Source organism: Triticum urartu, chromosome 2A (genome assembly GCF_056163025.1).
Source record: "Triticum urartu cultivar PI428250 chromosome 2A, HENAU_Tu73, whole genome shotgun sequence".
Lineage (NCBI taxonomy): Eukaryota > Viridiplantae > Streptophyta > Magnoliopsida > Poales > Poaceae > Triticum > Triticum urartu.
The window spans coordinates 152,215,716-152,238,278 of NC_141874.1; positions in this window are offsets into that span (position 1 = coordinate 152,215,716).

The window sequence follows — 22,563 nt, forward strand, 5'->3', positions numbered from 1 at the left end:
CAACCACTCGTCTTCACTTTCGTCGACGGCGGTGGAGCTGTCCGAAAGGAGCGTCCTTCCCTTCTTGGACCCTCCGGCCTCCCCAGTTGGGGCGGCCTTCCTTTTCTTGTCTCCCCAGTCGGTGGGGGAGCCTCTTCTTCCTCTTCCTCGTCTTTGGGGGAAGAGTGCGCCGCAGAGTCATCGGACGGTGAGTCTGACGATGCCTGGCGTTGGGAACTCTTTTGAGCTCCCTTGGCCTTCTTGGTCTTCTCCGGCACGTTGTAAGGGGTTGGAGTCAACATCTTCGCCAGAAGGGCATCTGCAGGGCCTTCAGGCAAGGGAGCCGGACAGTCGATTTGTCCGGCCATCTTCTGCCAGTCCTGTTAACGGCACGGGAGTTTAGATCCCGCATAGAGCCAATCTATATAGAAAACAAATATCCTGTAAAAGGTAAAACAACTTACCGCACTAGCGTGGCGCTTCACGCTGAATCTGTGATCCTCAGTAATGGGGGGAGGGACCTCGGCGCTCTTGAATAGCACCCTCCAGGCATCTTCATGAGTCGTATCGAAGAGCCTATTCAGAGTTCGGTGCTGCGCCGGATTGAACTCCCACAAGGTAAACTCCCGTTGTTGGCACAGGAGTATCCGGCGGACGAGCATAACCTGGAGTATGTTGACAAGCATGAGCTTCTTGTCCACCATGTTCTGAATACATGACTGGAGTCCGGTCAGCTCTTTTGAATTACCCCAGGACATGCCCTTCTCTTTCCAAGAGGTGAGCCGCATGGGGATGCAAGATCGGAACTCGGGGGCCGCTACCCATGCGGGGTCACGCGGCTCGGTGATATAGAACCACCCCGATTGCCACCCCTTTATGGTATCCACGAAGGTGCCCTCGAGCCATGTGATGTTGGGCATCTTGCCCACCATGGCGCCTCCGCACTCCGCCTGGCGGCCGCTCACTACCTTTGGCTTGACATTGAAGGTCTTCAGCCATAAGCCGAAGTGGGGTTTGATGTGGAGGAAGGCCTCGCACACGACGATAAACGCCGAGATGTTGAGGATGAAGTTCGGGGACAGATCGTGGAAATCCAGGCCGTAATAAAACATGATCCCCCGGATGAACGGATGGAGAGGGAATCCTAGTCCGCGGAGGAAATGGGTGAGGAATACCACCCTCTCATGGGGCTCGGGGGTAGGGATGAGCTGTCCCTCATCTGGGAGCCGGTGCGCGATGTCGTCGGGCAGGTATCCGGCTCTCCTTAGTTTCTTGACGTCTCCCTCCGTGACGGAGGAGACCATCCACTTGCCTCCCGCTCCGGACATGGTTGGAGAAGGTTGAGATGGAAGTGAGGACTTGGGCGCTAGAGCTCGAGTGTGCGGGAGCGGATGAGCAGAGGAGGAAGAAGGCGTGGATAGAAAGGTGAATCCTTATCCCTTTATATGGGCAGACAAAACTAGCGTCCCCACTTGCCTGGTAAAACTCGCTTATCCCCCAAGCGCCGTAATTAATGGCGCGGTTGGGTTACCCATGCCCGTATTGATGAGAATCCCGTAATAAGGGGACACGATCTCTGCTTTGACAAGACGTGTCGAAAAACTGCCTCGCGTTATGTGCGGGGCTGGTTAAAAGAAACGGTTCGAATAATCACCGGGCCATGACGTAATGCCATGTTGCCAAAACAATCTAGCAGATTAGATCTGCGAAAACATTATTCTCTCTACGGTGGAATGTGGAACTTATTTTGCAAGGTCAGACACTATCCTCGTATTCAAATTCTTCTGTCATGTATTCAGAGAAGGAACCCGCCTTGCAATGCCGAAGACAATACTGTGCGCCGGACTCGTCGTCATTGAAGCCTGGTTCAGGGGCTGCTGTGGGAGTCCTGGATTAGGGGGTCTCCGGATAGCCGGACTATCTCCATTGGCCGGACTGTTAGACTATGAAGATACAAGATTGAAGACTTCATCTCGTGTCCGGATGGGACTCTACTTGGCGTGGAAGGCAAGCTAGGCAATACGTATATGGATATCTCCTCCTTTGTAACCGACCTTGTGTAACACTAACCCTCTCCGGTGTCTATATAAACCGAAGGGTTTCAGTCCATAGGACAACAATCACAACATACAATCATACCATAGGATAGCTTCTAGGGTTTAGCCTCTCTGATCTCGTGGTAGATCTACTCTTGTAACATCCATATCATCAATATCAATCAAGCAGGACGTAGGGTTTTACCTCCATCAAGAGGGCCCGAACCTGGGTAAAACTTCGTGTCCCTTGCCTCCTGTTACCATCTAGCCTAGACGCATAGTTCGGGACCCCCTACCCGAGATCCGCGGTTTTGACACCGACAGTGTGTCTATGCACGATCGAGAGGGAGTGTCTCAAGAAGGGAAGAAAAATCTACATAGATACAAGGAGCGGGAGAGAGAGATGTATGCGATGGTGGAAGCACGAGTGTGCGGGTGTATAAACCTATCTAGAGGCTAGCTAGTCGCTAAATGTTTGTGAGAGAAATACGAGTCGGGGTGTGAAAGCGAGAGTTTTGTGTGTGTGAAAGAGAGACGGTAGTCGGGAAGGGGAGTGGAAGCAGGAGTTGTGTGTGTGTCTGGGAGAGAGAGAGAGAGAGGAGACGATAGTCGAGGTTGTCTGATCGGTAAACAAAGGAATAATGTCAGTCTGGGATGGAGACAAAAAGGAGACCGCAACAAATGTTGTGTCGACAGGAGAGAGAGAGAGAGTAATTTTAGTGGTATGAGTCATATGTAGAGACATATAGGGTGTGTGAGAGAATCACATACAGAGAAAGACAAAGTGAAAGACGAGTGGAGACTGTGTGTGTGGCGATGAAAAAGAAAGCTTAGGTACCGAGTGATACCAAAGAACAGTAGAGACGTGAGAGATAATGAAAACCGTGTAATGTATAATGATAGGGAGAGTGTGACACTTCTCAAGGGAGACGTCGAGAGACCATGTTTGCGAGGATAGGAGAAACATGAAGTGAGCATGCGGGTGAGCTGGAGAAAAGAGAGTGATAGCTACCTGAAGGAGCATGGATGCGAGAGAGATGGGCGTGAAAGGAGTGAACAAAAAAGGGATTCAAATATTTGAATTCGAGATGATGATACATGTAATCCATACTCGAACCAAAATTGATCTATCAAACATGCATACTCATATGAATTCACGCACATCTATGTTATTTAATATGTAGATATTACTGATCCATACATTTTAGTAGAACATAATTTGGTTAAATTTTTTCAAATTCAACCTTAAGATTTCGAGATCGTTGTATTTGTAAATCATATTATACATATAAAGGAGTAGAATTCTTTGTTGTGCTTCTGAAAGTATATATAAAAAATGATGTATATAGAATGTAATTCCAATTGAAACTGGATCCCGCCCGAAAAAAATAGAATACAAACGGGATTCGAATTGAGTTGGCATGGTAAACACGCACTCTACAAAATTTGAACGAAGAGGGGAAAGTCGCAGTAACCGCCCGAAACCAAAATCTGCGAGATGGAAATCACTACTGCCTATCCCTGCCACGCAAAGCCTATCTGCTGGATTCTATAGGTTTTGATAATGGTAGGTTTGTAATTTCACCTAAACGTGACGTAACCGCCTCTCACCCAGATTCATACACGGTGGGCGCCAAAACACAGTGTGTCCTCGGCCAAAATCGACTCCCTCCCCGATTCATATTCATACACGGTGGGCGCCAAAAACAAACTTTCATCGGCAAATATTCGGTGTATGCGAGATTACCGTCCTATTCCCAACCGACTAATGTTGTTGTGATGTAGTAGAAATTTGAAACGGGGGCTAAGTTTGTAAATTTCCTCGCATTTGAGACAAGCCTGCCCTGAATACATGGTTCCCCTTCCTCTCTACCTCCCTTTTCCCCATTCGTACTCCGTGGGCGCCAAAACACCCTCTCCACCCCACCCTCCTCCATCCGCCGCCGTCCGCCACCCCATCCACCGCCGTCCTCCTCCACCATACCAGAGCTAATACCCCGACGCCGTTGTCCATTAAAAGAGATCGACCTCTCTCATCCATGGCTTCAGACCGGGATCCTTGCATCCCGTCCTCTCGCTTCATCCCCGCCGTCGTCCACCTTGCCCGCGCCGCTCCTACGACCGTCTCGTCCACCGCGCCCCGCCGCCACCGTCTACCCTCCTAGATCTGCTTCCACACCGCCGACAGCCATCGCTACCGCGGCACCGTCAAATTCTCAGCAGATGCATACACGGCACCGCACCAGAGGCGGTACTCTTTCGTATCTCCTCAACTTATTTATCGCAGCAAGAAAATAGATCGCCACTGATTTACTCTGACTTCTTGTCTTGGTTGCGAAGTTGCCTTTGTCCGGTTTGCACCTTCAGATCCACCATGGCACGCTCAACACTATACTCCCAATGCTTATGGTTTTCCACTTTTATATTCCACACTAGTTAAATCACAGTAGACTAAATTTCAAAATTGGGTCAGTCGATTTTTCAGAGCTCGCCGGAGTTCGCTGGTGCGATCGAAGGGGCTCGGGTGGTTGTGGGGCCTCGCCAAACGAAGAAAACTCGACATAGGTGGGGGTTGGGGTGGGGGTGGGGGTGGGGTTGGCGGAGGAACACAGGCGGTGGGGGCCGGTGGTCCGGCCAGCGGCCCATGCGGTGTTTTGTATGGGAAGAATCAGAGACAAGGAAGAAGAAGGGTTAGGAGACGTAGGATCTTCATCCAACCGCCGGAAATGGTCGAGAGACAGCTGGGAGTTGCATTCTTAATGCGCTCTGGTTCATCATGTGTGGGCACTGCGCAACCAACATTTTATTATCCAAAATCTGCTTGCTCTTCTTTACCATGTTCCTCTTCCGTTCTTCTTTAATATGTACTCTCTCCGTTCCTAAATACAAGTCTTTGTATAGATTCCACCATGGACTACATATGGAGCAAAATGAGTGAATCTACACTCTAAAATGTATCTGGATACATCTGTATGTGATCCATACTGGAAATCTCTACCAAGACTTATATTTTGGAACGGAGGGAGTATGATATTAGTAGAGTATGTTCCTTGTACTGAAGATGAGCAGGGACATTTGCAGTGTAGAGGTCTATACGGTCGGTTGTGATGGACACTTTGAGCCTCTTTGATTCGTAGGATCTTGTAAACATAGGAATAGGATTTGTAGTGGCCTTCCCACTTGAATCCTATAAGAATAGCAAGGAAATGCGGGGAGTTGTCTCGCCTTTGAGAGTTACACTGATATTAACAGTACCGCACCTTCACTTGAAGAGAGCTGGTATCCGAAGCCTTTCTAGCCGTACCGGCAATACTAGCACATATATTCCAGCAAGTTCCACTTTGCTGATTTTACTCTGATGCTTAAGGTTTTCCCGTTATATCTACACTATGATCTGTGTAGCTGCTTTGTGTCGCACTAGCAGCAGTCCACTCTTGAAGCTAAACACTGCAATGACTTACAAAATTGGCACCAAGGCATTGAGTGCCATTCTGGATGCAATGAAACTCATACGCTCCCCACCTGTTGATTCTTGTTCAGAATATGATCCTAATGACTATTCTAACCTCGAGGAGTCAAAGGCAGATGGCCTGTCCTGTTCACCCATCAAGGTGCCTATTCTAATTTGGCAATGTTTTATTGATTGCGGGTATCTTGCATATGTTGTCTTGCATTTCTTCTACTTTGTTGCACCGCCATCTGCTTAGTTTACTCATCATATATGTCGAGATGCCATGCCCATCCATTATCAATACATACTCCATCTGTCATCATACCATGTTTTTCCACTCAAATGTTGTTCTTGTGCATCAGACATCAAAAAGGAAGAGGGTGATTGCCGAACCTGAAGGAGCACCAGCAAAGTCCTTGAAAAACGTGGTGGTGCCGGAGAAATCAGACAGCAACCCACTTATATTGGCTATACAACCAGTGACACAAAACGTAGGACCGACTCCAGCAGGCTGTACCCAAACTTCACTGGCCACACCACTAGCCCCACCACACAGGACCTGCACTCCAGCAAAAGGTATACCGATTTCATTTGCCATAGCACAGCTGTACCACAAAAAAATCCCACTCCAGCAAGTCCACTGACCGAAGACCTATCCCAACTGCAGAGACGGCCAATTCCTGCAGATTGGAACCCCATTCCATTTATTCCCAGTTGAAAAGACAATGCTTTCAATGTTGTTAGGGACTACGTGCATATATTCCCATCATGGGAAGATTATTGTGAAGACAAACACCATTTTCACATCTTCCTGTCCAACTTACGTGTAAGTGCTATTATTCATGGTTATTATTTTCCTATTTCTGCTGATTGAACACATCAATGATTTACATTACATTGTTGTAACTAGGCGAGGGTCAATCTGGATAGTCATGACGAGCAAAGCTTTCTTGTGCTTTTCAAGGAAGCATTGCAGCAGTATCAGTGTTACCTGAGGAGATCACACTTTGACGGCAAGTCTATAAACGAATTTCCGATGAAGTCTCATGTGCTAAATTTAGAAGACATTGAATGGAAAAACCTTGTTATGCACTGGTCTCGTTCCCAGGATGAGGTACTGTCTATGAAATCACATGACAATTTGAACTTCTACTTTTTCGCATGTGCCTTACGGATCTTTTTTGCAGGAAATCTGCTCGAAGAAGAATTCCGGTTTGACAAGAACGACAGGATATCACAAATATGATGTCCGCTGCTTTGCTCTTGTTAGTACCTGTTGTCATGTATCACTGTACTTGCATACCTACCTGGTTCATTATGTGACAGCAGTATGCATGATAGCTTGCTTATCAATTGTTCGCTCCAAATTATCTGATATGTATGAATGGTTACAAAAGTGTAGAATATATCAAATGCCAATGTTTTTAAGCTCTGCATTGTTCTTGTAAGTACATGCTGTCCTTTATCAGTGTACTTATAATGACAGGTAGTTGGTCATGTACCATCACTCTGCAGCTTATTTACCTTTGCCCTCCATTTTCTACACATCAGATCTATATTTACTCTTACCATAAGGTTGGTACTGAAGAAGTTTAGCTGTGCATTGCTCTTGGCTGTACCTTTTGCCTGTATCGCTGCACTTACATTTATAGCTACTTGGTTATGTAGCATCACTCTTCATCTTATCTTAAATATTCTCCATTTTTCGTATATTATCACATCTATATTTACTCTTAACAAAATGTAGAATAAAGGCAATGCTTTTGAAGAAGATTCTGTGGTAAACTTCTTGAATTGCCCCCCCCCCCATCAGCATGGACAAGGCCTTTATAGAGCCTGTCTTCACCAATAATGTAAGTTTGTCCATCTCAAGCCTTCAAACTTTGTTGTATATATTTGGTTAGGCATGACTGCAACGGCTGTTTATTCTTGGTGTTTGCATCAAATTGCTTATTTAAAGATTATTATGTAGTTCATAAACAAAAGTTTGTCCTTTCTCAATTTAAGTTTTTAGTTGTACAACCAAGTTCCTTCTTCATACCATGTAAATTAAACTATACAGAGCAAGTGATCTTCTTTTGCACTGCATGTATGCTTCTGTTCTTCATCCGTAATCCAGTGGTGTGGTGAACCTACTCACTACAGCACAATGTCATATTTTTCAGTGTCTTAACTATGAACAATGTCATATCATTCTACTATTATTTAAACCGTCTCTTTATTTGCCAATCTGAAATGGTATAAATTGATAGCACACTAACCATTGATACTTATGAGTTCTTGATCTGTAATCCAATGGTGTCGTGAAGCTGCCAACTCCTTCACAATGTCATTTCCTGCCATGTCTTGACCTGAACAATACCATATTGTATTAATGCAATTTTAAACTGTGTCACTTTATTCGTCAGTAAGAAATTTGATGAATTGTCAGCACTGATACTTTTATGTGCAAAACCTGTCATCTGTCTGCTTGTTTATCTTTCAGAGTGAGGAAGATATAAGTGTTGAACAAGCGCAGTCTCATCATATTGCTCAGCTGCTTGCGCTGCAGCTCCCCAGCAGGGCTAACCTTTCTTGAACTCTATTGAACTGCTATCGGTTTTGTATATTATTTTGTCGGCGTGTTTATTTGCACTGGTGGCGATCTTTGATGCCCAGTGTATGTAATATGTTGTCTGCTTGTGCTTTATTATCATAGTGGCGAACTTTGATGCCCAGTGGATGTAATATATTGTAATTTCTTTATTGTATAATCTAGGTTTTTTCTTATTCACGATGCTGCAGCTATTTTACTGTATATATATCCTGTCTTCGCAGTAAACCGGCCAAACCGTAAAATTACGGTACATAATCGGGCCGTCATGCAATCACGATGTAGGTTGGGCCTGAAACGTGTCGAACAGCTCACGGGCCGGCAGCAGCCCGAAATGAACCCCGGCACATGATTGTGCAAATCAAATCACGGGCTTTTAACAGGCCAAAATTGTCTCGGTCCTTGTTTGGCCCAATCAGATATCGGCTGCGAGCAGGCCGGATGCAAACCGGGCCGTAGTTAGGCCCAACTATATGACGGGCTTTTAACAGGCCGAAATTAATATAGGGCCGAAATGTTAAACGGGCCCTTAATAGGCCAAAACTAATATCAGGCCGAATTACTAAGTGGGCCTTTAGCAAGTGGGCCCAAAAGCATAGTGTCTAGTTGACGGGCCGAATCTGATATGGGTCATAATTGAGCCCAAAGCCTCTTAAAGGACTGGACCTGATCTGGGCCGTAATTTGGCCCAGAACGTGGTAGGCTTTTAACGGGACGGATCTCATATGGGACACTATTAGGCCCGGAGCGTGGCAGGCCATTAATGGACCGGATCAAATATGGGCCGACATTTGGCCCAAAACATGGCAGCCAGTTAATGGGCCGGCCTACTAGGGTCCTCAAAATCTTGTGGTCCTATAGCTGGGTCGGCCCATTAATGTCGGCGAAATCTCGTGGGCCTTTAGCTGGGCCGGCCCATTATGATCCACAAGAATCTTGTGGGCCTTTACCTGGGCCGGCCCATTATGGCACACAAAAATCTTGTGGGCCTTTACCTGGGCCGGCCCATTATGGCCCGCAAAATCTTGTGGGCCTTTAGCTGGGCCAGCCCATTATGGTTCACAAAATCTCGTAGGGCTTTAGCTGGGCCGGTCCATTATGGTCCGCAAAATCTTGTGGGCCTTCAGTTGGGCCGGCCCATTTAAACTTGATGGGCCGGTCCATGTGTTAACATATCATAGGCGCGTCTCGCCCATTGGATGAGCGACACCTGTGCCAACGCGGACCTGACACGTGTCTCCTCCAGCCAATGATGATTTTACACGTGGAAAATCCCCATTGGTCGGGGCTGTTAACGGGTTATCGGATCCAAAACCCGACCCGATAGCTTAACGGCGTTCCGTTACGGTGGATGCCACGTGTCGGTCACCCTTGACGAAAGCACTTCCGTGACGCGCGATTTATCGTCATGGAAGTGGACACTTCCGTGATGATAATTTTGGTAATGTCATGGAACACTTCTACAACAGCACATGTATAACTATCTTGATTCTGTCATAAAATCGTCATGGATGTACATGCATGACAGAAAACGCGACCTACTGTGACAAACATGTATCATCACGGAAGTGTATTTTTTTGTAGTGCATACTCATCATTCAAAGATTTAGTGCCGAACATTTTAATGCATTCTTCTTCTAATACTTTGGCACAATTTTCCTTTCCATCATACTCACGAAAGATATTAAAAAGATGAAGCGTATGAGGCAAACTCAATTCCATATTTTTTGTAGTTTTCTTTTATAAACTAAACTAGTGCTAAAACAAGAAACAAAAAGATTCGATTGCAAGATCTAAAGATATACCTTCAAGCGCTAACCTCCCTGGCAACGGCGCCAGAAAAGAGCTTGAAGTCTACTACACAACCTTCTTCTTATAGACGTTGTTTAGCGTCCAAGTGCAGAGGTTTGTAGGACAATAGAAAATTTCCCTCAAGTGGATGACCTAAGGTTTATCAATCCGTAGGAGGCTGTAACACCCTGGATATAACTTTCCCTATTTGTACTCCAACTCTTGCCGTTTCCGGCGTTAAGTTATATTTATTTCCTCGGGTTCGGGTTTTGTCTCCGTGTTTTGTTATCATTATCATGCATCTCATATCATGTCATCATGTGCATTGCATTTGCATACGTGCTCGTCTCAGGCATTCGAGCATTTTTCCCGTTGTCCGTTTTGCACTCCGGCGCTTCATTCTCCTCCGGTGGTCATTTCTAGCTTTCTTTCGTGTGTGGGGATTAAACATTTCCGGATTGGACCGAGACTTGCCAAGCGGCCTTGGTTTACTACCGGTAGACCGCCTGTCAAGTTTTGTATCATTTGCACTTCGTTTGATACTCCAACGGTTAACCGAGGGACCGAAAAGGCCTCGTGTGTGTTGCAGCCCAACACCCCTCCAATTTGGCCCAAAACCCACCAAACTCTGCTCCATCATCTAGAGCGTTCGATCACGATCGCGTGGCCGAAAACCGCACCTCATTTGGAGCTTCCTAGCTCCTCCTACCTATAAAAAGGCATCTTCCCCAAAAATCCCGGGTCATTCGCACCCTAACCCTAGCTCCCCGCTCATCCGCGCGCCGGACACGTCCGCCCGCGCGCCGGACATCGCCGCCGCCCACTCCCGTTGCGCCACGTGGCGGCGCCGCACATCGCCGTCTCTCTCCCACCTCCGGCCCGCGACCGGCCCCCGCGGCCCGGTTCCGCCGCGCCACCCCACGCGACGCCCCGCCGCCCTCGCCTCCTACTCCGGCAGCCCGCGCCGCTCTGCGCCATCGCCGCCGCCCGCCTTCGCCGCCCGCTCCGGCCGGCCGCCGCGCTCGGCGCCGCCACCCTCCTCTCCCGCGCCGCCTCGGTAAGCTCCGGCCGCCGACGCCCCATCTCCGGCGAGGTCCTCCCCGGTCAACCTCGAAGGGCGCGCCGCCGATCTGGATCCGGTTCAAGATGAACAGTAAACCCCAGGAGGTGTTTTTTTCACTAAGTCCTCAAATTCTCAGTCCATATGCACATGTTCGCAGCCCCGTAACTTTGCATCCGTAGCTCCAATTCATGCATATTGCATATCAAAATGTTTATCTCAGAGAGTACATCATTTCGTTCCATTGCATCATTTTCATTTGAGCTCATCTTGATGCCCGAAATGCTGTTAGAAGAGGGCTACTTGAGTTAATTGTCAGATCTGCTACTCCATTTAGGCTTTTGTCATTTTTGCCATGATTAATGTGTGCATGATATGCCCGTGAGTTCTACTTATGTTTTGTTAAGGGTTTTGTCATCTTTCCAGAGGTGCAACCCATGTATTTTTAGGATGTGTGTGCTGACTTGTGCAAGCTTGCAAAGTGGTGCACTTGCTAATTCTGTTTTCAGGGACTTAGTGATTTCACCAAGTCCTGGAGCTGTTTATTTCATGTTGCCATATGTTCATGTTGTTTCCTAGTGATCCGTGCCTCTTTTGAGGATGATCAGTAAGGGAGTTTTGTTAATATTGTAGTGCTATATCCATCCATGTCTTTGTTTGCATTTATGGAGCACCCTAGCTTGAGTCAATCGAGCTTTACTTTTGCTACTTTCTGAATCTGGGCAGATTGTCAACTTGTTTGCAATTTTGCCGGTGATGTTGTAGTTGATCCGTGCATGCTATGCTATTGTTCTTGCCATTTCTAGCTTGCATTTTGTGCCTTCTTGATGGATGTATGCTTGTCTTGCCATGACTTGCTCTGTAGTGAGCGCATCGAGCTCGTAAACATGCCTACTTGAGTTATATTTCAGCATGTGTCAGTTTTTCACAAAGTCTGAAACTGATTATGTTTTTGCTATGTTCACATGCTTGCAATTGTATTTTCTGATCCCTTTTGGCTCAAGGTCACTAAGGGACTTTTGTTAAGCTCTTTGAGTAGCTCCATGCCATGCTTTAATTTGCCATGTTCAGATCCTGTGGCATGTAGTTTTGTTGCTCCGAAGAGGGCTACCTGATCTGAAATTCCAGACAAGTGTTGACTTCACTAAGTCTGAGATCTGTTTGCCATTTGCATTTTTGCCATGCTTGTTTGAATCTGTTAATGGATGATTTGTCCGTAGCTCAGTGCTAGACTTTTGTTAAGAATCTTGTGTGCATCCCTGCCATGTATTTTGTTGTCATGTTTGGGTGCTGTAGCATGTTCATTTCATTGCATTTAGATGTCTACTTGCTGTAAATCGCAGACCGGTGTCATTTTTGAATCGCTTGCCATTTCCAAACCGTAACTCCGATTCCGGCGTTCTTTATATCGTTTTCAAGAGATTTCATCTCATCTTTCCAGTGGCACACTTGGATTTCTAAGTTGAGGCCAGGTTCATGCATTTCCTGTCATATCTTGCATTTTGCATCCCGCATAGCATATCATCTTTGCGTTGTGTTGTTTGAGTTTGCACGTGGTTGATTGTGTCCTTGTTTCTTGTTTGTCTTGTTTGGGTAGAGCCGGGAGACGAGTTCACTAATGAGGAGCCCGTTGAGTTTGCTTTCGAGGATCCAGTCAACTCTGACAACTGTGCAGGCAAGACGATCATACCCTCGAAATCACTACTATCTTTGCTATGCTAGTTTGCTCGCTCTTTTGCTATGCCATTGCTACGATGCCTACCACTTGCTTGCAAGCCTCCCAAATTGCCATGTCAAACCTCTAACCCACCAATGTCCTAGCAAACCGTTGATTGGCTATGTTACCGCTTTGCTCAGCCCCTCTTATAGCGTTGCTAGTTGCAGGTGAAGATTGGAGGCCGTTCCTTGTTGGAACATATATTTTACTTGTTGGGGATATCATTATATTGCTATGTTATCTTAATGCATCTATATACTTGGTAAAGGGTGGAAGGCTCGGCCTCTCGCCTAGTGTTTTGTTCCACTCTTGCCGCCCTAGTTTCCGTCACATCGGTGTTATGTTCCCGGATTTTGCGTTCCTTATGCGGTTGGGTTATAATGGGAACCCCTTGATAGTTCGCCTTGATTAAAGCTTTTCCAGCAATGCCCAACATTGGTCTTACCATTCGCCACCTAGCCTTTTCTTTCCCTTGGGTTCTGCAGACTCAAGGGTCATCTTATTTTAACCCCCCGGGCCAGTGCTCCTCTGAGTGTTGGTCCCACCGAGCGATGTCCGGGGCTACCAGGGGCAACTCTGGGCTGGCCTACCCGACGTCTTGCTCATCTGAGTGTGCCTTGAGAAAGAGATATGTGCATCTCCTATCGGGATTTGTCGGCACATTCGGGCGGTGTTGCTGGACTTGTTTTAACCTGTTGAAGTGTCTTGAAATACCGAGATACCGAGTCTGATCAGAACGTCTTGGGAGGAGGTCTATTCCTTCGTTGACCGTGAGAGCTTGTCATGGGCTAAGTTGGGACTCCCCTGCAGGGATTTGAACTTTCGAAAGCCGTGCCCGCGGTTATGGGCAGATGGGAATTTGTTAATGCCCGGTTGTAGAAAACAGAGTGTGTTACCGTGATGGCCTCTTCTCGGCGGAGTCCGAGAAGTGGACACGGTGTTGGAGTAATGTTTGCGCGGGTTGCTCTCTAGTTTCTCGTTCGCGCTTTGCCTCCTCTTCTCGCTCTCTTTTGCGAATAAGTTAGCCACCATATTTGCTAGTCGCTTGCTGCAGCTCCACTCATATTTTACCTTGCCATTCCTCTAAGCTTAAATAGTTTTGATCGCGAGGGTGCGAGATTGCTGAGTCCCTGTGGCTCACAGATTACTATTACACCAGATGCAGGGCCCGATGATTCCGCTCCAGGAGACGCGTATGAGCTCAAGTGGGAGTTCGACGAAGACTCTCAATGTTACTATGTTTCCTTTCCCGATGATCAGTAGTGGTGCCCAGTTGGGGTTGAACGGGACCGTTGTCGCATGTTGGGTTCTCTTTTATTTTGGCGCGTAGTCGGGCCATGAGTGTTTGGATGATGTAATGTTATTTATGTACTTGATTGACACGGCGAGTGTAAGCCAACTATGTTATCTCCCCTTTATTATTTATATTACATGGGATGTTGTGAACATTGCCTAACTTGCAACATATGCCTTCAATGCGATTATGCCTCTAAGTCGTGCCTCGACACGTGGGAGATATAGTCGCATCGAGGGTGTTACAGAGGCGTAGGATGAAGATGGTCTCTCTCAAGCAACCCTGCAACCAAATAACAAAGAGTCTCTTGTGTCCCCAACACACCCAATACAATGGTAAATTGTATAGGTGCACTAGTTCGGCGAAGAGATGGTGATACAAGTGGTATATGGATGGTAGATAAAGGTTCTTGTAATCTGAAAATATAAAAACAGCAAGGTAACTAATGATAAAAGTGAGCACAAACAGTATTGCAATGCGTTGAAACAAGGCCTAGGGTTCATACTTTCACTAGTGCAAGTTCTCTTAACAATAATAACATAATCGGATCATATAACTTCCCCTTAATATGCAACAAAGAGTCACTCCAAAGTCACTAATAGCGGAGAACAAACGAAGAGATTATGGTAGGGTACGAAACCACCTCAAAGTTATCTGTTCTGATCGATCTATTGAAGAGTCCGTAGTAAAATAACATGAAGCTATTCTTTCCGTTCAATCTATCATAGAGTTCTACTAGAATAACACCTTAAGACACAAATCAACCAAAACCCTAATGTCACCTAGATACTCCAATGTCACCTCAAGTATCCGTGGGTATGGTTATACGATATGCATCACACAATCTCATATTCATCTATTCAACCAACACAAAGAACTTCAAAGAGTGCCCCAAAGTTTCTACCGGAGAGTCAAGTCGAAAACGTGTGCCAACCCCTATGCATAAGTTTACGAGGTCACGGAACTCGCAAGTTGATCACCAAAACATACATCAAGTGGATCACGTGATATCCCATTGTCACCACAGATAAGCACATGCAAGACATACATCAAGTGTTCTCAAATCCTTAAAGACTCAATCCGATAAGACAACTTCAAAGGGAAAACTCAATTCATCATAAGAGAGTAGAGGGGGAGAAACATCATAAGATCCAACTATAATAGCAAAGCTCGCGATACATCAAGATCGTACCACCTCAAGAACATGAGAGAGAGATCAAACACATAGCTACTGGTACATACCCTCAGCCCGAGGGTGGACTACTCCCTCCTCATCATGGAGAGCACCGGGATGATGTAGATCGCCACCGGAGAGGGATTCCCCCTCCGGCAGGGTGCCGGAACGGGTCTATATTGGTTTTCGGTGGCTACGGAGGCTTCTGGCGGCGGAACTCCCGATCTATTCTGTTCTCTGAAGTTTTTAGGGTATATGGATATATATAGGAGGAAGAAGTACGTCGGTGGATCTCCAGGCTTTCCACGAGGCAGGGGGTGCGCCCAGGGGGGTGGGCGCGCCCCCACCCTCGTGGGCAGCCCGGGACTCTCCTGGTCCATCTCCAATCCTCCGTGGGCTTCTTCTGGTCCAAAAATAAGTTCCGTGAAGTTTCAGGTCAATTGGACTCCATTCGATTTTCCTTTTCTGCAATACTCTAAAACAAGGAAAAAACAGAAACCGGGACTGGGCTCTAGGTTAATAGGTTAGTCCCAAAATCATATAAAATAGTATATAAATGCATATAAAACATCCAAGGTTGATAATATAATAGCATGGAACAATCAAAAATTATAGATACGTTGGAGACGTATCAGCTACCTCTACATCTAGCTTCGGGATTAGTTTTAGACCTAAATAATTGTTATTTGGTGCGAGTGTTAAGCATGAACATTATACCTGGATCTTGTTTGATGCGAGACGGTTATTCATTTAAATCAGAGAATAATGGTTGTTCTATTTATATGAGTAATATCTTTTATGGTCATGCACCCTTGATGAGTGGTATATTTTTACTACATCTTGATAGTAGTGATACACATGTTCATAGTATTGAAGCCAAAAGATATAAGTTTAATAATGATAGTGCAACATATTTGTGGCACTACCGTTTAGGTCATATTGGTGTAAAGCGCATGATGAAACTCCATGCTGATGGAATTTTGGAATCACTTGATTATGAATCACTTGATGCTTCCGAACCATGCCTCATGGGCAAGATGACTAAAACTCCGTTCTCCGGAACAATGGAACGAGCAACAGACTTATTGGAAATAATACATACTGATGTATGCGGTCTGATGAGTGTTGATGCTCATGGTGGGTATCATTATTTTATGACCTTCACAGCTGATTTGAGCAGATATGGTTATATCTACTTGATGAAACATAAGTTTGAAACATTTGAAAAGTTCAAAGAATTTCAGAGTAAAGTGGAAAATCATCGTAACAAGAAAATAAAGTTTCTATGATCTGATCGTGGAGGAGAATATTTGAGTTACGAGTTTGGTCTTCATTTGAAACAATGTAGAATACTTTCGCAACTCACGCCACCTGGAACACCACAACGTGATGGTGTGTTCGAATGTCATAACCGCACTTTGTTAGATATGGTGCGATCTATGATGTCTCTTACTGATTTACCGCTATTGTTTTGGGGTTATGCTTTAGAGACGGCTGCATTCACGTTAAATAGGGCACCATCGAAATCCGTTGAGATGACACCTTATGAACTGTGGTTTGGCAAGAAACCCAAGTTGTCGTTTCTTAAAGTTTGGGGTTGTGATGCTTATGTGAAAAAGCTTCAACCTGATAAGCTCGAACCCAAATCGGAGAAATGTGTCTTCATAGGATACCCAAAGGAGACTGTTGGGTACATGTTCTATCATAGATCCAAATGCAAGATATTCGTTGCTAAGAATGGATCCTTTCTAGAGAAGGAGTTTATCTCAAAAGAAGTGAGTGGGAGGAAAGTAGAACTTGATGAGGTAATTGTACCTGCACCCTTATTGGAAACTAATTCATCATAGAAATCAATTCCAGTGATTCCTACACCAGTAAGTGAGGAAGCTAATGATGATGATCATGAAACTTCTGATCAAGTTGCTACCGAACCTCGTAGGTCAACTAGAGTAAGATCCGCACCAGAGTGGTACGGTAATCCTGTTCTGGAAGTCATGTTACTTGACCATGATGAACCTACAAACTATGAGGAAGCGATGATGAGCCCAGATTCCGCAAAATGGCTTGAGGCCATGAAATCTGAGATGGGATCCATGTATAAGAGCAAAGTGTGGACTTAGGTTGTGAAAGTGCGTTATATCGACTAGAGGGGGGTGAATAGGCGATTTTTATGGAAGTCTTCAAAACGTGGAAGTTATGAAGACAAACAATAGAAATAAACCTATTACCCTGCAGCGGAAGGTAGACTACACTAGGCAAGCCATAGTCAAGTATTCAATAGAGTGAAAGCACAATGACTAATAGCAGCAATGTAGTAAGGATCAGGTAGGAAGATATTATGAAGCCAAACAAAACACGCAGTCACTCAGTGAAGATAAAAGATAGTGCAATCATACAATGACTTCACAAGGAGTAACAGTACGTAAAGAGAAGGGAAGGATGAAACCAGTGACTCGTTGAAGACAATGATGTGTTGGACCAGTTCCAGGTGCTGTGACAACTGTACGTCTGGTTAGGGCAGCTAGGTATTTAAACCTGAGGACACACAGTCCCGGACACCCAGTCCTGAACACGCAGCTCAGGACACCCAGTCCTCACCGTATTCCCCTTGAGCTAAGGTCACACAGACCTCGCCCAATCACTCTAGTAAGTCTTCAAGGTAGACTCCCAAACCTTCATAGACTTCGTTCACCGGCAATCCACAATGTCTCTTGGATGCTCAGAACGCGACGCCTAACCGGCTGGAGGATTCACAGTCCTCAAGTGTAATAAGTCTTCAGATCACACAGACAAGAAGACTTAAGTGATGCCTAATTCTCTTTGGCTCTGGGTGGTTAGGGCTTTATCCTCGCAAGGAATTCTCTCTCAAAAGCTTTGAGGTGGGTTGCTCTAAAACGACAAAAGCCGTATACTAACTCTGAGCAGCCAACCATTTTTGGTTGTAGGGGGTGGGCTATTTATAGCCACTAGGCAACCTGACCTAATTTGTCCGAAATGACCCTGGCTCACTAAGGAACTGACATGTGTTCCAACGGTCAGATTTCAAACTCACACGGCAACTTTACTTGGGCTACAAGCAAAGCTGACTTGTCCGACTCTGGACAAGATTCGCTCTCATAGTCTTCACTCGAAGACATAGGTTTTGGTTAAGCATCACTTCAGTCATTCTGACTGGTTCTCTTGGACCCCACTTAACAGTACGGTGGTTCCTATGACTCAACAAAGAATAAGAAAAAGAACTACGAAAGATCTAAGTCTTCGAGCTCCATAGGCTTCATGCGATGTCTTCTCTTGTCATAGTCTTCAATGTGAATATCTTCATATACCACCTTTGACATCAATGTCTTCATACATTTTTAGGGGTCATCTCTGGTAGGAAAACCGAATCAATGAGGGACTTCTACCTGTGTTATCCTGCAATTCTCACAAACACATTAGTCCTTTAACTAGGTTTGTCGTCAATACTCCAAAACCAACTAGGGGTGGCACTAGATGCACTTACAATCTCCCCCTTTTTGGTGATTGATGACAAACTAGTTGAAGTTTTCAACGGGGAATATAATATGTGAAATTGTAAAGGATAAGGAATTGTCTTCATAAGTTGCAAGGGCCCCCCTGAAGATGTGCATATAAGTAGTTTGCTTTTGGAATGCAAATGCACATGGCAGGTTGTGCTTGTGGAGGTCCTCTTCAACTTATGATGACAATCCACTATGCATGTGAAGGTATGTGAAGATAATGACATGCATAATGGAAAATGGACGTCTGCAAAATGATCTAAGTGCGGAATTTATCATCGCATCACAAAAAGCAAAATAGGTAGCAGACGACCATCGAGTTTATGTGTTACAACTCAAAGAACCAAATGTATCAAAACGAGAGTTGTAAACACGAAGCAAAATATGAAGCACCCGCCCATATGGACCCGCTTGAAGACTATTAAACTCATATGCTTCTCCCCCTTTTGTCAGTAAGGACCAAAAAGGTTTGAAGACATAGAGCCTCTACTCGTTCCCATGAACAGTAGGTGAAGCAGCAGGGTCGTTGGTGGTGTTCGGCGGTGCAGAAGAGCTTGGAGCAGTGTCGAAGCGTGCTGAAGGAGGCGGCGGTGAAGTAGCATCGTCGTCATCCTCGATCACTCTGGCATTTACAGTTGCAGCACAGGAAGAGAACTCAGAGTCTTCAAGAGATGGAGTTCGTCGCAGCATTGCCCTTCGAGGAGGTGTGGAGTCAAACTTGAAGCGCTCAAAGAAGCCATCCTCTTGAAGATCATCTTCAGAACACATCAGCGTCAGCCCTTTCCATGTGCGTCGAGAGGTTTCATGGGTAACAAAGGCATTCTTGGTGGCAAGATTGCGAATGCGATTAACATCCACCAAGAGGCTTTGCATTTGACGCTTCAGCCAGTCATGATGCCTATCCTGTTTCTGATGAAGAGCCACAAGAAGCTCTTGGTCATTGAGAACACGAGTGCGCTTCTTGGGTCGTGGGGCAGTTGTACTGTCAGTGGCTTCAATGAGAGCAGGATGCGGTGCACGTGTAGTGCCAGCCAAAGGATACACACGAGTGACTGCTTCAACTCCTTCAATGTTCTGAGAAAAACTTTGATGCTCTGCATTCTGAAGACTTAGAGGTTCCTTGGCAGGCTCAGGATAGATGGCTTCAATAGACATATCCACATCAGGCAGAAAAATCCGATGATTGCGAGCAGATGGCTGATATGAGATAGCGGAGTGAAGTTTGATCAGCCGCATTACCCATGGGGCATAGAACTTCAAGCCAAACAGATCAGAGCCTGATGCAACAAGTTGGCGAATGAAGAAGTCCTGTGCATTGAAGCATTTTCCATGAAGAATATAGAAGACCAAAGTCTTCATTGCACCTTCCAGCTTGGCATGTGGAGAGTGCCTTTGATGGGCCAGAGAGTTCACCTTATGATGTGATAAATAGTCCTTGGCAGATACTCTAGGTCTTCAACAAAGAACTCTTTGGTATATGCAGCATCTTGGAGTAATGGCTTCATCATACTGAGCATATGACTCATGTTAGGTTTAGGCTTCTGAAAGATGCTCTCCACAGCTTCACTGTGAAGTTGACACCCAGATTCGTAGAGATCACCGGGAGTGGGTAGACTAGTGAGCTCAATGATGTCAAAGGCTTTGGCTTGGTGATGAACGTTTCCTATCATCCACTCCAGGACCCAAGTCTTCGGATCTCTGTTATACCCGTGGATGTGAAGTGTGGCATAGAATTGGAGCAGCAACTCTTCATTCCAATGCTCTTGGTCAGTGACGAACGGCAGCAATCCAACCTCTTTGAAGCAATCCAGAGCTTCTTCCACACAGGGCAGACCAGCTATTGCTTCAATGTCAAGACGCTTGTGTGGGAAGATGCGACCTTGATTGTAAAGAATGCAGGAGTAATAGCTTCACTGCGGATAGCTCCAGAACCGATCAGATGATATTCTTTCCCTTGAGTAGGGGTTCCTGGAGCTATTAAAGAATGTGTTGTCTGCTCTGAAGCCATTGATATTGAAGGATCCAGGTGCTGATGCACGACTTGGGAACCTGGGCAATCTTGGGATTGGCTTCTGTACCTGAGGCCTGTGCTCAACATGATAGTCGAACTGAGGACCGGCAGCAGGCGCGGGAACAGAAGCAGTGGGATCAGTGGCTTCGCTGACTTCTGGTGCTTTTGTTGGTGAGGGCTCCACATTAGCTTCAACCATGACAACGTTAGTGGCTTCATTGGTGTTGGTGGTGGCAGCCTCAAGATTTTCAACCTCCACTTGATGAGCTGGAGGGTCGGTCACAACCACGTTCTCCTCGAGAACTGCTTCTTGGTGGGACAGGGGAGTAGCAGCTTGTGGGACTTCTTCTTCATCGGCTGATGCAGCCGGAATGTCTTCAGCAGCTTCAGCTTCAGACGCAGAGACTAGAGGCTTGGGTCCTTTGCGAAGCCTGCGCAACGCAGGCGACGCCTGTGTAGTTGGAGTTGGCTGGGCCTCAAAGTCTTCTTCCTCTTGTGGGCGATCAGCCCATGAAGCATCCTGAGCAATTGGCGTCAGAGGACGACCAATGCTGATGAGTTCGTTGTGCTCGGGCTGAGGAAGGACTGCACCATCTTCTACATGGTCATGGTGACCAATGTCGTCAGCAGCGATGGGATCAGCTGCTGGAAAGTCTTCAGCTTCATGAGCCTCTGTGAAAGCAGGCTCATGGATTGTCAGTTGGCGTTCAGCGTCAGGACGAACCATGGAAATGGGTTCAACAATCAAAGGCTCTGTGGGAGCAGCCCGTTCTTTCTTGGTCTTCCTCTTCTTCTTGGAGGGGGCAGTAGGAGAGGCTTCAGGATGTTTCCTCTTCCTGGCTTCAGCCTCAGCAGTCCTTGTCTTCTTCAGCTCTGAAGCGGTTAACCGGGCTTTTGGCTTCGAACCAGTCATTCTAGTTGGGAAGACAATGGGATCTGCTTCCTGCCTTGGTGCGAGAGGTTCGGCCACAATGGGCTTCTTCTTCTGCTTAGCAGCCATCCTGGGATCAATGCCCGGATGCCCAAGGGCCTTGCGCTTCTCAGCTTCGTTGTAGCCTTGCACACACTTGTCAGCCAGGCTCTTCATACGCTCCCGAGAACCCTGAGCTTCTGCGCGTTTCTTGAGAAAGGCTTCTTTGAGCTCGTGCAGCATAATCTTGAAGTTTTTCACCTCTTGCACGCTGAGCTTGGCCATATGCTTCTTGAACTGAGCCTTTTCATAGTCAATCTTGTGCTTCAGTTCGACGATGCGCTGAGCGAGGGCTAGCTCTGAAGCAATGGCGCCATGGAAGGCGACACTAAGGCCAATGGGTAGTTGTAGATCTTCGAAGCTGATGTTTGGCGTGTCAAACCACTCATCAATGAAGTTCTGGATGATTGTTACATCAAAGAGAGGCAGATCATTGAAGATTTCTGCTTCTTATTTGCTCTTGATGAGTTGCTCAAGAGCGTCATCTGCAAGATCTTCATCACTTGACAGATCAATGGCATCATTGCGCAGAATGGCCGCAGCTGTTAGCTCTTGGCCGGTGTGTGGCAGAGGCATCTTGACCTTCTAGGGCTTGGAGATGCGTGACAAATCTTCAGACTGCACACTGTCTTCAGGAGGTGCAGTTGCCAGTGGCTTCGCCTGTGAGATTTTTTGAGCAGAGGCAGGCTTTGAAGCTTTTGGTTGCTTCAGCTTCTTTGGCTTCAGCGCTGCAGGCGCTTCATCTGATTCAGCGTCATCTGCAGGCTCATTCACAGCTGTCCCTTGAACCAAGATATGGGTGATGAGACCTTCAAGGTTGTAGAAAGGACCAACGACATTGGGTTCTGCATCACGGGTGCCGTCAGCCCTTGGAGCAGAAGGACCAGGGTTGAAGTCTAGTCCCAATGTCTTCTTGTTCTGCTTTGCTGAGTTCTGGGCAAACTGGAAGTTGCGCCTAAATAGATTGTC